The sequence below is a fragment of the Heptranchias perlo genome, chromosome 12, assembly GCF_035084215.1.
Source record: "Heptranchias perlo isolate sHepPer1 chromosome 12, sHepPer1.hap1, whole genome shotgun sequence".
NCBI lineage: Eukaryota > Metazoa > Chordata > Chondrichthyes > Hexanchiformes > Hexanchidae > Heptranchias > Heptranchias perlo.
In genome coordinates this window covers 43,594,654-43,611,365 of record NC_090336.1, presented here as the reverse complement: position 1 = coordinate 43,611,365, position 16,712 = coordinate 43,594,654, and positions in this window count along the sequence as shown.

Genomic DNA, 16,712 nt, shown 5'->3' with positions numbered 1-16,712 from the left:
TGTAACAAAATTGAAATTGATCTAACTGCAAAAACTTCTGAGCTGTTGAGCAGGAGGAAGACCTAGATGTTATAATACATAAATCTCTGAAGGATCATGACCAGTGCCACGAGGCGATAGCAAATGAAAATAGAGTGTTAGGATGTATTACCAGGACGATCAAATACAAAACAAAAAACACTATGCTGTCCTTGTATAAGATCTTGATTCGGCCTCATCCAGAATACTGTGTCCCTCACATAGTGGGTGATATAGGGGTCAATTTTCGGATGGCCAAGCGGGTGCGTTCGTGGCCGGGGTGGGGTGGGGGGGCTCCTAATATTGGGGATTGCCGGAGAGGGTCCGGAGCCCGGCTCCAACCCACCCACTTCCGGGTTCCCCAAAGACGTGAATCGGTGTGCGCGCAGCCCCCGCATGCGGGACTCCCACCTGCAATCAAAGCCGGCGGGATCCCACTTAAGATCATTATCTGGGTACTTGAGGTCGTTTACAGACCTCATTAGTTGGAGATTTTAGGAGGATTCGGATTTTGGACTACCCAGAGTGTGTTTCCCATGCTGGGGGAAACACTCCCTGTTTAAACAGATGTGTTGCAGCCAGCAGCCAGTGGCAGCTGCAAAGGTCCATTTAACAGGTGCGGGGTAAACCCTCATTCATTGCAGCAGGGCACTCTGTCACCTCAGACAAAGTTTTGCCTGCCACACTGTTGTCTCCACACTCCAAATTATTAAATCATACCCTAAACTCTGCTGTCCAAACACATTTACCTACTTTGTGGACCCCCCTCACACTCACACCGTCAGGATGGGTGGGAGTGTGGGGTTCCATCGCTGCATTCACTACTCCATTGGAGGACGAGCAACATCACCAGCCTCGCCAGGCATGCCGTCCACCTCTGCCACGTGGAGCTACACAACACAGTGCTGCGCCACAGGCACCTACACAAAGTAGTCGTGCAACTACACATGCACCCACTGTAGGGTGACCCAATGGGTGGCATCAAGGGTGTTCATGGAGAACCTCATGAAAGGGCCTTATTGCACAAGCCAGTCAAGAATGGCCAAGATGTGGCAGTAGTGGTGACAATATAATATGTAATGTGAGTTGATCAGAAATCAAATATAAGTAAAAACCATGACAAACCCTCAAACACCCTTGTGCATCCCCTTCATGCTCACGACACGTTTGCCTTACGCTTCCAACTGCACATATGTGATGCATGCCCTGTGGCTGCAGCACAGGTAGTGACAGCTTGGGTGAGACTGACCGTGAAAGAGATGCATCAAAGGGTGAGTATGAGACAGAGCCATGAGATTGTACGAGGATTGGGTTTGAGTGGTAGTGGTGGGATGAGTACTGGCGAGGTGAGTAAGTGCAGGTAAGATGAGGATGAGCTTTGAGTGGGTGTGAGGATTGATGTGACAGAGTAGTGTTGGCAGTGCAGAAGGAGATGTGGGGTGGGGGCGGTGATGTGGCAGACGGAGTGTAGGGGAATAAGTAAGAGTACTCACTTCAGCTGACCTACTTAGGTCATTGAAGCATCTCCTACACTGTATGTAGGTGCGTGATATGTTGGTGGTGCTGGTGACCTCCTCTGCCACCTTGAGCCAGGCCTTCGTGGTGGCAGAGGCAGGCCACTTCCTCCCGTCCGCCGGCGAGAAGTTCTCTGTCCTTCCCCTCCTCCTCTCCCCACGCAGTAGGACCTGGAGTGAGGCATCATTAAACCTGGGAGCAGCCTTCCACCTGGGCTGCTCCATGCTGTAATTTTGACTCCTTTCTGCAGCATCAGTCAGTGGAGGACTGCCCCTTTAAAGAGGGCTCCTCCAGTTGACAGCCTGTGATGCCCGCTGCGCAGCTTTCCAGCGCGAAACCCGGAAGCCAAGATAAATGGCTTCAATTTACTTACGATCGCGTGGGGAACCCACCGATTTTACTGGGCAGGTTACCCACGCGCCCAGTCGACCTGCCTCTCTCCTAATATCGGGCCCATAGAGTCCTTGCAAAAGGTTCAGAGGAGAGGCACTAGATTGTTTAAAAGCCTTTAGTTATCACAATAGGCTTGGACAGCTGCAGCTTTTTACTCTAGAAAAGCATAGACTTCAAGGAGATTTGATTGAGGTCTTTAAAATAATTGAAAGATTGGATTCCGTCCATATGAATAAGCTATCTGAGTTAGATAGGTTAGGGCCAAACAAGCAAGACATGTGTAAGTTACATAAGTATTGAACTAGGTTAGGTGTCAGGATGTTTTTCTTTTCACAGAGGGTCATCGATCTTTGGAACAAGTTGATGGTTTGTAAAATGAGTGCAGATTTGCTGCAAACATTCAAAAGCTCCTAATGGTGGCTGACATCAAAGTGTACAATAGGTAGGTAGGCTATTGGGTGATGTGTCTCCAGGTCATTCTGGTCTCCTGGAACTTGTTCAATGGCCTTTGGAAATCAGAGAGGAATTTTCAGCTTTTTCCCCCAAATTGCCTATGGTTTTTCTCTGTTTTTTCTACCTCTCTCAGGGGATTGCATGGCAGTCTGAGGAGAGGGGGGATTACTTTCAGCATGAGAGTATGGGAAAGGCTTGATACACTAGCTGGGCTTTTCCGGTCCATTGTTTCTGTATGTTTATAGTCTGCTAAGATACAGTTCTCATTGCATCTCAAACATGTTTATTGTAAACATGCCGTATTGGAAACAGTTCCAAAAGTATTAAATCTATGGTATCACTTAAGTGACAGAAGGAAATAATTTGGCCCTATAATTGAGGAAAATATATCCCGAATTACCCATAAAAACCAATCAGAACATTATGTATAGCCTTATTCAGTTTGGGCTTAGCAGAGTATTTTACGTTTTATCTTCCTCCGCACAGACTAACCTAAAACCCATCACATATTCGGGTATAGAAAGGTTTCTAGTAACCTCATTAACAATATTCCCCAATGTTCTTAGCCAGCTATATTGCAGAATTCATCACACAACTATGCAGTAACAATATTAAATGTTACGAATTAAATTTTTATGCCCTCTGTACGAGTTATCACTATAGCGTAGAACTCTTCTGGGGTTTTTCACCACTGTTAGCAGTCAGTTGCTGGAGCGCCAATCACAAAAGTAAGTGTTTTGTGTTAAATTGATTTTTAAATTTTGTCTGCTAGGTTACTTGAGTAGGGTTAGTAATTCAAAAGCTGGGCTGAGCTCCACTAAATCGTCTGAAAATGATGGGAATTTATATTGAAAAGTCACACGGTTATATACAGAGTATGAAGAAAGTTATTGAGCTGTGTGAGAGCCTTTTATTTCGGTTCCTGATTTCTCAAGGGATAAAAAAAATACGTGTGACAGCGAGCACTGCACGTTATGTGTTAGCTGTTATTTGGGAGCTGTAAGTCACATGTACAGGAAAGTGTACCATTTACATGGCTGCTTTACATATTTGTAAAGCAATAAAAGTCAATTTGTTCATCAACACAGTTTGTCCAGCTCTCAGTTATCAGTGGCCTTTGATGGGGGGCATCCAATCTCTTCACAGCAAATATGTGAAGGATTTGCATTGAGACACGCACTCAAGAAATAAAGTATTAAGTATAAGCCAATTGTCAGTTTTTAGCTATGGTGTACTGCAGTTTAAGTTTCCATTTATTATTATTGCCAAAACCACTGTGGTGGCAGTGTGGCCCTTAGTACTGAATCACAGCTTGATTTCTGTCCCTACTCCTCTGGCACCTTCTGCTCCTTTGAGCGGCCTTACCTTGTTCCATCCTCTCACCTCGCTTTAAAAATCGTTGTTTTCTACTACCTCACCACCACCCCCATCCCCCCAACCCCTCCAGTCCCATCCTGATTTTCTCCCCGAGATATCCACCCTCATTTCCTCCCTCAGCCTCTGCACTGAGCAACTCCTTATCCTCGGTAATTTTAATTTCCTTTTCAACTCACCTTGCCCTCTCTCCTCAGAGTTCGCTGCCCTCCTAACCTCCCTAAACCTCTCCCTCCATAGAAACGCTCCTACCTTTTTTTTTTATTCGTTCACGGGATGTGGGCGTCGCTGGCGAGGCCAGCATTGATTGCCCATCCCTAATTGCCCTCAAGAAGGTGGTGGTGAGCCGCCTTCTTGAACCGCTGCAGTCCGTGTGGTGACGGTTCTCCCACAGTGATGTTAGGAAGGGAGTTCCAGGATTTTGACCCAGCGATAATGAAGGAACGGCGATATATTTCCAAGTCGGGATGGTGTGTGACTTGGAGGGGAACGTGCAGGTGGTGTTGTTCCCATGTGCCTGCTGCTCTTGTCCTTCTAGATGGTAGAGGTCGCGGGTTTGGGAGGTGCTGTTGAAGAAGCCTTGGCGAGTTGCTGCAGTGCATCCTGTGGATGGTACACACTGCAGCCACAGTGCGCCAGTGGTGAAGGGAGTGAATGTTTAGGGTGGTGGATGGGGTGCCAATCAAGCGGGCTGCTTTATCTTGGATGGTGTCGAGCTTCTTGAGTGTTGTTGGAGCTGCACTCATGAATACCTGTATTCATGAACACCCTCTTGACCTTTCTATCTCAAGTGACCTCTCTACTGTCATGGTCTCGATCACAGACAAGGCAATCTCTGACCATTTCCTTGTATCTCTCACCACCCACATTCCCCTTCCCCTTCCAACCCCACTTCCTTCTGCATCCATTGCTGGAGAAAACTCTCTCCTAAGTTACTTATAATGGCAATTTCAAGCTGCAACTGTCTAGCCTTTGACCCTCCATTTGCCACGATACTTCTGCAGATGTCAATCTGCTCAACCAACCACTCACCTCCACCTTTGATGCCCATTCTAGTGGTTGCCCTGGTATGCCCTCATCTTCACTCCCTCAGGTACAAGGAACGCAGATTTAAGTGTATCTGGGCATCATTCTCCTCAGCCAACAACAACCCAATCCAGGCTCGTCCTGGAGAGCAAAGATAACCCCTAGTTTCTTTGTTCCACTACCAACCATCTCCTTAAATCCATCTCTCTCCATCCTTACCTCCAGCAACAAGTACGAGGAGCTCACGGAATTTGTCACTGAGATTGAGACCATCCATTGAGCTGCCTCTGCTGCAACCCTTGTCCAATAAGCCAAACCTCACCCCTTCCTTCGCCCGAATCCTGTGTCCTCCTTTGGTTTCTCTCCTATGCCCTCTCTGAACTCATCTTGTCCATGAAACCCACCATCTGCGCCCTTGACCCATAAGCCAAACCTCCCCCAAACACAACTATTCCCATGTTCTCCTGATTGGCTTCCCATCCTTCATGCTCTGTAAACTTCAGCTCATCGAAAACTGCTTCCCATAGTGTCTCCCCCTCCAAGTCTCGTTCAGCCAACACTCCTGCTGTTACCAACCTACATTGGCTACCAGTTCTCCAATGTCTCGAATTTAAAATTCTCATTGTTGTGTTTAAATCCCTTCATGCCTTTGCCCCTTTCTATTTATGTAACCTTTTCCAACTGTACAAACCCCGCAGAACTCTGTGTTCCTCTGACTCTGGCCTTTTGTGCACCCTTTTCCTTTGCCCACCATTGCACAGCATTGGTGGCTGTGCCTTTAGCCACTTAGGCACTGTGCTCTGTAATTCTCTCCCTAAATCCGTTTGCATCGCCACCTCCCTCTCTTTCTTTAACACCATCCTCAAAACTCACCTCTTTGACCAAGCATTTGATCCCCTCCTAATAGTCCTTCTTTTGTTCATCATCCATTTTTGTCTGATTATGCCTCTGCAAAGCATCTTGGGTCATTTTTCTACATTAAAATTACTATATTAATGGAAGTTGTTGCTGTTGTTGTAGGCCCTCTGCATGGATCATTTAATGGATATTTTTTGTTTGAGGACAACACTTCTCCAGTCAGACAGATGTTTAGCTTTATTGAAGCCTTGAATAAGCCCCACAGTGCCTGTTTACATGCAGAAAAGTGCATTCCCAGTTTCTCCACACCATGATGCCAATTCTGTGCCTCATTGGCATACGTAGGTCCCAACTATTGTGCCAACTAATGAAATGCCTCCTGAATCCATGACTGATTTGGTTACTATCAACTCCATGGCATCAGTTAAGGAATCTAGCTACCATTCTGTGACTACAAGCCCACAGGAACTATCAGACCCAAAACCTTACACTACTGCCTTAATAGGGACTAGCTGATTAAATTAGTCACAATATTTTTGTAATGACATGGTAAATGTAGCTAATGGAATAAATTACATCACTTCCCCAGAAGCAACAACAATTCTTTAAGTGACTGTATTATGCAGCACTGCGAAATGTTACATGTGAAACACAGGCATAAATACCAACAGGAGTATGTAAATCAGTAAAGCTTACGCATGCTTTTTGTTAATTTTTTCTTGTTTCACTTTGCTAATCTTCTAATCAATTAGCAGGGTACATTTTTGGATTTTGATCTTTTTGTGAAAATGTATTGCTGTAGCTTTAATCTTCATAATTAATTAGGAACTGAAATGTTTCATCCCTTCTTCTTGGAAACAATCCAGCCTCCGGTTGACAGTAATGTATTCCTTGCTTAACAATATGTAAATCCACTCTTTGTCTTTGGCTGTTCTCACCAAAGTTCAGAGTGGTTTGCGTTACTAGTTGGATTCTATTTTTTCCCTTCTTTTTGTGGAACAACAATTCATTTTCGTATAAGGGAACTCTTTTACAACACTAACCACTTGCAAAAACACTTCAGCCCCAAGAGTTTATAATCTAAATATTTGAATAATGTGGACCCACAGTGATTCAAGCTTTTAGCTTTAATATATCCAGTAAGTGGTGATAATAGTAACATTTTTACAAAAGTACAGTATCAAATCTTTACAATAGAACAGAGAAAAACAAATTAAACATCAGCCTTGGATACATTGATGTCATGATATAGTGTCTACTTTTTTAAAAATTCTCTGTTTCTCTTGCTTTCCTGTTGTAATTCCATGTTGTTACTTTTTCCCTTTTATTAGATATAATTTGTCAATTTTTTCCCTGATTTTTTTTTATGTATTAAATTTTCTCTATTCCAAAAATCCACCAAAAGCAGGGAGAGCCCACCCCGTACCTGTTTATGAAGTGACACAATACATGAGGATCACCAATACATTGTGCCACCATCCTCCTCATTGCAAAGATTGATTTTCATCTTATGTCTCTATTTGATTTTCTCCTCTTACTCTTTATCAACTCCCCTCTTTAATTGTCATCTCATTCTTTATGCGCAGTCATTCAGTTATTTTTCATGCCTTTTTCTTTCCAGCTTGATTTCTTTCTATTCATTTTACAAATATGCAGTAACTGCACAACTACACAACTGTACAAAAAAAGGAAGACTTTCATTTATATAGTGCCTTTCACGACCTCGGGATGTACCAAAGCCCTTTACAGCCAATTAAATACTTTTAAAGTGTATTCACTGTTGTAATGTAGGAAAGGCAGCAGCCAATATGCACACAGCAAGCTCCCACAAATAGCAATGAAATAAATCATTTGATTTAGGTGTTGATTGAGGGAAAAATGTTAGCCCGGACACTGGGAGAACTCCCCCAAACTTCTTCAAATAGTGCCATGGTATCTTTTACGTCTACCTGAGAGGGCACACGGGGCCTCGGTTTAACATCTCATGTGAAAGATGGCACCTCCAGCAGTCCAGAACTCCCTCAATACTATACAAATGTGCCAGCCTAGATTATGTGCTCAAGTCTCTAGACTCTGGCTTGAACCCACAATCTTCTGTCTCAGAGGTGAGCGTACTGTCACTGAGTCAAGGCTGACATCAAAAAAAAAGCAGGAGGCAACTTGTCAAATAATTATTCATACAGGCTGCTTTAAAGGGAAATACAAAATGATTCCCCACAGATATTATTGAAAATGAAGAATGTATCTTCTATGCTGATGCAAATATCTTCAATTTAGTGAATCATTTCTTTCTCATGAGGAACAGCCATTTGTGTCTGCAGCCAGACACATGTGGCTGTTCTTGTTTGTTAAAGGGGAACCTGTGCAACTTGGAGTGACATAATTCTCTTGCACTGAAGTGAACACTTAGGTCTACATAAAATAGATTTCAGGCAAAATTTTCTATAAGAAATCTGTACCTAGAATAACCAATAACATTGAACTGAGCCTAGTTTTCAGTTATATAATTTCTGGGTCTAGGCTCAAATGTGATTGTCTGATAAACTTAACAAAGATATGAGAAGAACTGAGATCTGAGCTGTGGATGTACTAATTTTGCATGAGTGATGGTCTGATTGAGCAAATGACTGTGAAGTAGTTTGTGAGAGAATATATATTATATGAAATACACGTACAGGTATATATAGTGTAATAAATAAATGAGACAGAATTGAGGTGGATAGCGTGCAGATGACTTAAAAGATATATGCTTTACCATAATTGGTAATTGATAAACACATGCATTTAAAGCAAATGCAAATAGTGTACAAAATAAATCAATTAACATTGTTTCTGGATGAGTTAGATGTATTAAGTTGTAATGTATGTAAGGGGGATGCACTGACTTTCAGTTTGTAGTTGGAGTGAGCACTGAGCCAGGAATAAAAATTTTTACTTTCATGAAAATGGCACCAATTCTTGTCCACCGGGAGGGCCAATTGGAAAATCACATGCATGAAGTGCCTGATTTTCCGTCTATCCATTTTAACAGATGGAAATTCAGGGGCTTTGCAAGCATGGTTTCCTAACATGCATTCCTAACGAGCGCAGCGTATTTGCATCAAGATCAGAAAAGTAGAAAATGTAACTTTTATATCCATATTGGACGAGAATGGGTTTCTTTTCAATATATGCTAGGGAGAAGCTTCAAAGTCAAATTCCCATTTGAATTGGGTCAATACAGTCTCTTAAAAATCTCCTGAATACATCACCTCAGAAGAATTTACATCACAGATGATGTTAATCCATATTTTAGAATCTTTTAGATTTGAAATTTCAATTCAGGGATGCATAATTCAAACTCAGAACGATAAGAATTTGACTTAGCTATTCTTAAATTCCTTAGATGAGAGCACCTCTCATATAATGTAAAATTTGCTGATCATACCAAGTTATGTGGCCAGGTAACAAATATAGAGAAGACAAAAAAAACAATCAAAAAGCTTTGCACCAATTAAACAGGTGGGCTGGAGAATAGCAGATGGATTTTAATGAAGGGAAATGTAAGGTCATGATTATTGGAACAGGAAATCACAAACATATGTACATGTTGTCAGGGTGTCCTTTAGCAAAGATGGTAAAGGGAAAACATCTGGATGTAATTATTGATCATTCACCAAACGTTTCTCATCAATGTGAAGCTGCTACCGACAAAGTTAATCCAATATTAGGATACAATTTACTGTAAGTCAAGAGAAATTATTCTAACCTTGCAAAGATGCTGCTAACGGCACAATTAGAATATTTGGAGTAATTCAGTAATACAGTGCTCAATGTAGGGACCCAACCTTGCAGAAATCACAGGTCAGAGAAGCAGGGCTATTTCTGACCTGCATTCTCTGCAGTCCTGCTGGGAGCATGGGATCACTGAATCACCCCTACTGTGTGCAATTTTAGGTAGACTATTTTCAACAGGCCATTAATATATTGGAGAAGGGACAGGGAAAAGCGACAAGCATGATTCAAGGAGTTGGGGCTCCAAGTAACGAGGAGAGACTCGGAGAATTGAAGAAAATAAATTTGAGGGGAGACACGATACAGATCTCTCAAGTTTTGACAAGCATAGATGATGCAGGCTGTGGGCACAGAACTAGAGATCAGTAATTAAATATTAGTGTTTTAAGTACTAGAAATTAGCAGAAATTATTTTCCCACAGAACAATGGATGTATGAAGCAGACTTGTTGAAAAGGAGGCTATATTGCTTAACTCCTCCAAAAAGGAGCTGGATAAGTATCTGTTTGGGAATGGGTTTGGGAATGGGTCAAAATAGTCCTCTTACAATGGGTTTGGAGGGAGTTGGGGGAATGAAGCAGGGAATATTATCTGTGAATGGCAATAGGCCAAGGTTCAACAGATTGGGATAAATCAATGGGTCCAAAAATAGGCAGGCCTTCCAGTGCACTCCTGCCGTAAGTCAGGTGGGAGTGTGGCAGAAGCTGCGGCCCAGAAATGCCGAAATTCAGTACAGGCCTCCCAACTGGTGGCAGTAGGGTCCACTTGGACCCACGCCTGGATCCTCAAAGACGGTAATAAGCTGACTTGATGGTAACAAGAGGCCATAGATTTAAGATAATTGACAAAAGAACCAGAAGGGAGATAATGAGAAATTGTTTTACGCAGTGAACTGTTATGATCTGGAATGCACTATCTGAAAGGGAGATGGTAGCAGATTCTACAGTAACTTTTAAAAGGGAATTGTATAGATACTTGAAAAGGAAAAATTTGCAGGGTTATGGAGAAAGAGCAGGGGAGTGGGACTAATTGGATAGCATTTTCAAGGAGTCAGCACAGGCAAGATGGGCTGAATGGCCTCCTTCAGTGCTGTAAGATTCTATTAACTTTGCACTTGTTTCCGATAAGACAAAAGTCTTAAATACAAATCTTAATATTCCCAAAGCTCCACAGTTTAGGGTTGGATAAAAGTCACCTGAGTTCACGATATAGGTCAAGTCAGAATCAGCCCCTTTTAGAAGTGGACTGATAGGCTCCGACCAAAATGCCGGCACCACTGTCTGCATGAGCAGCTGGCTACCACTGCTATACCCCCTTTACCCCCTTATGGACACATTATGTGGTGCCAGCTGTTGAACATGTTGGAGAGTTAAGTATTAATAACCGAACTGAACTGTATAACCATAACTGGTCGATGGAGCAACAAGTTGCCTCGGGACAAAAGGAGAGATGGAACAGTAGGCTGAGCGAAGGAGGGATGAGTTCTGTTCCACTCAAGATGTCTTCTTAGCATAGAATCATGGAATCATAGAAAGTTACAGAACAGAAGGAGGCCATTCGGCCCATTGTGTCCATGCCGGCTGAAAAAGAGCGATCCAGGTTAATCCCACTTTCCAGCACTTGGTCCGTAGCACTGTAGGTTATGGCACTTCAAGTGCACTTTTTAAATGAGTTGAGGGTTTCTGCCTCTACCTGCCTTTCAGGAGCGAGTTCCAGACCCCCACCACCCTCTCGGTGAAAACATTTCTCCTTAGCTCCCGTCTAATCCTTCTACCAATTACTTTAAATCTATGCCCCCTTGGTCACTGATCCCTCTGCTAAGGGAAATAGGTCCTCCCTATCCACACTATCTAGACCCATCATAATTTTATATACATCAATTAAATCTCCCCTCAGCCTCCTTTCTACTAAAGAAAACAACACCAGCCTATCCAATCTTTTCTCATAACTAAAATCTTCAAGCACTAGCAACATCCTCGTAAATCTCCTCTGTACCCTTTCTAGTGCAATCACATCTTTCCTGTAATGTGTTGACCAGAACTGTATGCAGTACTCAGGCTGTGGCCTAACCAATGTTTTATACAGTTCTAGCATAACCTCCCTGCTCTTATATTCTATGCCTCGGCTAATAAAGGAAAGTATCCCGTATGCCTTTTTAACCACCTCATCTACCTGTCCTGCTACCTTCAGGGATCTGTGGACATGCACTCCAAGGTGCCTTTGTTCCTCGACACCTTTCAGTATCCTCCCATTTATTGTGTATTCCCTTGTCTTGTTAGCCCTCCCCAAATGCATTACCTCACACTTTTGGACACATTTGTCACTTTTCTGCCCACCTGACCAGTCCATTGGTATCTTCCTGCAGTCTACTGCTTTCCTCCTCACAATCAACCACACGGCCAATTTTTGTATCATCTGCAACTTCTTGATCAAGCTCCCCACATTCAAGTCCAAATCATTAATACATACCACAAAAAGCAAGAGACCCAGTACTGAGCCTTGCAGGACCCCACTGAAAACAGCCTTCCAGTTGCAAAAACACCTGTCAACTTTACCCTTTGCTTCCTGCCATTGAGCCAATTTTGGATCCATCTAGCCACTTTCCCTTGGATCCCCTGGACTTTTACTTTTTTGACCAATCTGCCACATGGGACCTTGTCAAAAGCCTTGCTAAAATCCATGTACACTACATCAAACACATTACTCTCATCGACTCGCCTTGTTACCTCCTCAAAAAATTCAATCAAGTTAATCAGACACGATCTTCCCTTAACAAATCCATGCTGACTGTCCTTGATTACTCCGTGCCTTTCTAAATGATGATTTATGCTGTCCTTCAGAATGGATTCCAATAATTTGCCCACCACCGAAGTTAGACTGATTGGCCTATAATTACTCGGTCTATCTCTTTCTCCCTTTTTAAACAACAGTATAACATTAGCAGTTCTCCAATCCTCCTGCACTATGCCTGCAGCTGAGGAAGATTGGAAAATGATGGTCAGAGCCTCCATTATTTCCTCCCGTGCTTTTCTTATTGGCCTGGGATACATTTCATCTGGACCTGGCAATTTATCTACTTTCAAAGATGCTAAACTCCTTTAATGTTTCCTCTCTCACTGTTTATCCCATCCAATATTTGACACTCCTCCTCCTTAACTAAAATCTCTGCTTTGTCCCCCTCTTTTGTCCCCCTCATTAAGAACCATACCCACATCTTCCACCTCCACACATAAGTTACTTTTTGGTCTCTAATGGGCCCTACTCTTTCCTTAGTTATCGTCTTGCTCTTTATGTATTTATAAAACATTTTGGGGTTTTCCTTAATTTTCCTTGCCAATATTTTTTCATGCCCTCTCTTTGCTTTCCTAATTTCCTTTTTAATTTCACCCCTGCACTTTCTATACTCCACTAGCCTGTCTGCAGTATTGAGCTCTTGGGGCTCAATTTTAAAATTGAGCAGGGAAGGGGGCAGGGAGGTCAAATTGAGGGTGGGAAACCCATTAGTATGGGTTTCCCGGACATCCTTACGATTTTGATGTAAGGACATCTTTTTTTTGTCGGTTTCCTATCCGACTGACTGGCTTGATTGACAGGCTGGTCTCAGTCAGGCGGGAGACCACCCAGGGAGAGGACGTGTTCAGGTAAGTCTGCAAGTAAGTCTTTGTTTGTATGGATGGGGAGGGCACCAGGAGGGGGGGGATGGGTGGGCATAGGTTGGCATGGGTGGATATAGGCTGGCACGGGGTCGTGAGTCATGGGGGATGGGATCAGGGATCAGTCACCAGGTGGGAGTCCGGATCGGGGGTCATCATGGGGGTTCGCGATCAATGAGGCGGAGGATCGGGGGTTGGAGGATCGGAGTGGGGGGAAGGATCGGGGGTCAGAGGATCGGAGTCAGGGGGGAGGATTGGGGGTCAGAGGATCGGAGTGGGGGGAGGATCGGGTTCGGGGGTCGGCGATCGGGGGCAGGGGTGTCTGTGATCGAGGGCCGGGGGTCCGCGATCGGGGGGGAGGGGGGTCCGCGATCGGGGGGGAGGGGGGTCCACGATCGGGGGTCGGTGTTCAGTGTAGGTAGGCTTGTTGGACCTGGGGGAAGCACTCCTGCTCCTCCCGGCCCACAAGCTGTGCCTTTCTAGGCACCGACCTGTTAGTCTCGGGCCTTCTCGATTCCTTTCACAAGGCATAAAACAGAAGACCAGGGAATCCCGGCCCCCCAGGGTTGAAATTTGGAAGTCCAGAAAAATGGAGGCCCGAAGCCTCCTTGAAAGGTTTTAAGGCCAGACCCGGCTCCTGGGAGCGGGTTGGTCACCCGCCCCTCTTCCCGTCCCGGTGAAAACCGGAAATGATCGGGTTGGAGGCGGGTTGAGGGCAGGTCTTAAATGGTGGCAATTTTCAACGCCCGCCCTGCCCCCAACTCAACCGTTTTTCAATGTTAAAATTGAGCCCTTGGTGTCTGACATAAGCTTCCCTTTTTTGCCTTATCTTACCCCGTGCGTTCCTTCTCATCCAGGGCCTCTAGATTTGGCAGTCCCACCCTTTTTTTTTGTGGGAATATGTTTAATCTGACCCCCTTGAATCTCCCCCTTGAATGCCTCCCTCTGCTCTGACACTGATTTACCTTCAAGTAGCTGTTTCCAGTCCACTTTTGCTGAATCACTTCTCAGCATAGTAAAATTTGCCTTTCCCCAATTTAGAACTTTTACTCCTGTTCTATCTCCGTCCTTTTCCATAACTATGCTAAATCTAACGAAATTATGATCACTACCACCAAAATGCTCTCCCACTGAGACTCCTTCCACCTGCCCAGCTTCATTCCCTAAAACTGAAAGCAGAACTGCCCCTCCACCCCCACTTCTTGTTGGGCCTGTTAAGTACTAGCTAAAAAAATTCTCTTGAATGCAATTTAAGAATTCTGCGCCCTCAATACCTCTTGCACTGATTGTTTCCCTGTTAATATTAGGGATATTTTATCATCTGCAAGGAATGCCTGTGACTGGAACGAACGTCGACCATGAATGATTAATGTATAACTTCAGTGATTAGTATAACAAATATAAATGTAAGGAATCTTACAACACCAGGTTATAGTCCAACAAATTTATTTTAAAATCACAAGCTTTCGGAGATTATCCCCTTGGTCAGGTGAACGAGTGAAAGGTTCTCAAATCACATATCTTATATTAGGCTGGGACACCATCACACCAATCAAAAGGTGTCGTTGGTGTTCAGACAGATTAGCCACGGAGAACAGTACGTCCCAGTACACTGAATATACATTGTTTCAGATTACACAGACAGAGAGAAAGAGACCCAAATGGCAAAGAGAGAGAGAATATTAAAAACAGATAACTTTTTTTTTCCCTTGCTGGTGGGGTTACGTGTAGCGTGACATGAACCCAAGATCCCGGTTGAGGTCGTCCTCATGGGTGCGGAACTTGGCTATCAGTTTCTGCTCGACGATTTTCCGTTGTCGTGTGTCTCGAAGACCGCCTTGGAGAACGCTTACCCGAAGATCGGTGGCTGAATGTCCTTGACTGCTAAAGTGTTCCCCGACTGGGAGGGAACCCTCCTGTCTGGCGATTGTTGCGCAGTGTCCGTTCATCCATTGTCGCAGTGTCTGCATGGTCTCGCCAATGTACCATGCTCCGGGGCATCCTTTCCTGCAACGTATGAGGTAGACAACGTTGGCTGAGTCACAGGAGTATGAACCATGTACCTGGTGGGTGGTGTCCTCTCGTGTGATGGTGGTATCCGTGTCGATGATCTGGCATGTCTTGCAGAGGTTGCCGTGGCAGGGTTGTGTGGTGTCGTGGACGCTGTTCTCCTGAAAGCTGGGTAATTTGCTGCGAACGATGGTCTGTTTGAGGTTGGGTGGCCGTTTGAAGGCGAGTAGTGGAGGCGTGGGGATGGCCTTAGCGAGGTGTTCGTCGTCATCGATGACATGTTGAAGGCTGCGGAGAACATGGCGCAGTTTCTCCGCTCCGGGGAAGTACTGGACGACGAAGGGTGCTCTGTTGGTTGCGTCCCGTGTTTAATCTCCAACCAACGCTATACACCAGATACATCGACGACATTTTCTTCCTATGGACCCACGACGAAGAATCACTGAAGAGACTACACGATAACATCAACAAGTTCCATCCCACCATCAAACTCACCATGGACTACTCCTCAGAATCGGTTTCTTTCTTGGACACACAAATCTCCATCAAAGATGGGCACCTCAGCACCTCACTCTACCGCAAGCCCACGGACAACCTCACGATGCTCCACTTTTCCAGCTCCCACCCCAACCACGTCAAAGAGGCCATCCCCTATGGACAGGCCCTACGAATACACAGGATCTGCTCAGACGAGGAGGAACGCGATGGACCCCTACAGACACTGAAAGACGCCCTCGTAAGAACGGGATATGACGCTCGACTTGTCGATCGACAGTTCCGACGGGCCACAGCGAAGAATCGCATAGACCTCCTCAGAAGACAAACACGGGACGCAACCAACAGAGCACCCTTCGACGTCCAGTACTTCCCCGGAGCGGAGAAACTACGCCATGTTCTCCGCAACCTTCAACATGTCATCGATGATGACGAACACCTCGCTAAGGCCATCCCCACGCCTCCACTACTCGCCTTCAAACGGCCACCCAACCTCAAAGAGACTATCATTTGCAGCAAATTACCCAGCTTTCAGGAGAACAGCGTCCACGACACCACACAACCCTGCCACGGCAACCTCTGCAAGACATGCCAGATCATCGACACGGATACCACCATCACACGAGAGGACACCACCCACCAGGTACATGGTTCATACTCCTGTGACTCGGCCAATGTTGTCTACCTCATACATTGCAGGAAAGGATGCCCCAGAGCATGGTACATTGGCGAGACCATGCAGACACTGCGACAACGGATGAATGGACACCGCGCAACAATCGCCAGACAGGAGGGTTCCCTCCCAGTCGGGGAACACTTTAGCAGTCAAGGACATTCAACCACCGATCTTCGGGTAAGCATTCTCCAAGGCGGCCTTCGAGACACACGACAACGCAAAATCGTCGAGCAGAAACTGATAGCCAAGTTCCGCACCCATGAGGACAGCCTCAACCGGGATCTTGGGTTCATGTCACGCTACACGTAACCCCACCAGCAAGGGAAAAAAAAAGTTATCTGTTTTTAATATTCTCTCTCTCTCTCTCTCTCTTTGCCATTTGGGTCTCTTTCTCTCTGTCTGTTAATCTGAAACAATGTATATTCAGTGTACTGGGACGTACTGTTCTCCGTGGCTAATCTGTCTGAA